This window comes from Orycteropus afer, unplaced genomic scaffold (genome assembly GCF_000298275.1).
Source record: "Orycteropus afer afer isolate SDZICR_OR568_19922 unplaced genomic scaffold, OryAfe1.0 scaffold00023, whole genome shotgun sequence".
Taxonomy (NCBI): domain Eukaryota; kingdom Metazoa; phylum Chordata; class Mammalia; order Tubulidentata; family Orycteropodidae; genus Orycteropus; species Orycteropus afer.
The window spans coordinates 4,922,539-4,923,834 of NW_006921610.1; positions in this window are offsets into that span (position 1 = coordinate 4,922,539).

Below are 1,296 nucleotides of genomic sequence, written 5' to 3' on the forward strand. Positions count from 1 at the left end.
GACGGCACATAACAACAACAACAACAGGCACTCCTCGGAAGGAAGATGGGGCAATCTACTTCTGCAGTGATACTGCCAAGAAACCCAAGGATTGGTTGCTGGGACTCAACTCAACAGCACATAACAACCACCACAACAACAGTCTTCAAAGTAACATCTTTGCTTCTTAACACTTTAAAGAGGTCTTTTGTAGCGGATTTGCCTAGTGCAATACGACATCTGATTTTTGACTGCTGCCTCCATGGGTGTTGGTTGTGGATCCAAGTAAAATGAAATCCCTAACAACTTCAATTCTTTCTCCATTTATCATGATGTTTCTTATTGGTCCAGATGTGAGGATTTTTGTTTTCTTTATGTTGAGATGTAATCCATACTGAAGACTGTAGTCTTTGATCTTCAGCAGTAAATGCTTTATGTCATCTTCACTTTCAGCAAAGTTGTGTCATCTGCATATCACAGGTTGTCAATGAGTCTTCCTCCAATCCTGATTCTGTGTTCTTCATACAGTCTAGCTTCTCAGATTATTTGCTCAGCATTACAGGCTGGCACAGGACCAGTCAGTGTTTCATTCTGTTGTACATAGGGTCTGTATGAGTCAGAGCTGACTCAAAAGCACCTAACAACAACAATATACAGATTGAATAAGTCTATCAGTTTGTCATACTGTGGTGGCTTGTGTGTTGCTGTGAGGCTGGAGGCTATGCTACCAGTATTTCAAATACCAGCAGGATCACCCCTGGTGAATAGGTTTCAGCAGAGCATCTAGACTAAGACAGACTGGAAAGAAGAATGGGACCATCCACTTCTGAAAAAATTAGCCAGTGAAAATCTTATGAACAGCAGGGGAACACTATCTGATACATTACTGGAAAGCCCTACATGTCAGAAATTTTAGAGGGGCATTTTTTTTGAGGTCATATACCATCATTGTTCTAACTATAAATGATGCAAACTGGTGATAAGGTGGTGTGATTTCCATGACTCACCAAGCAGTTTCTGGAAAACCAAAGTCTTTGGGTTCTAGGGGGACTATGATTGCAAACCAGCCATCTGTCAGTTTGTCATACCATGGTGGATTGTATTGCTATGATGCTAGAAACTATGTTACTAGTATTTCAAATACCAGCAGGTCACCCATTGCTAAAACAGCAAGGAGGCCACATATTCTGACCTCCTAGAACCCCACAACAGGAAGGCAGAATCACCATCAATAGCCCAAGACCTATTACTGCAAGACCAGATATGCTGCCTCCCTCCAGCCCTTTCACCAACCGTTCCTCCCAAAGCACCCACCAC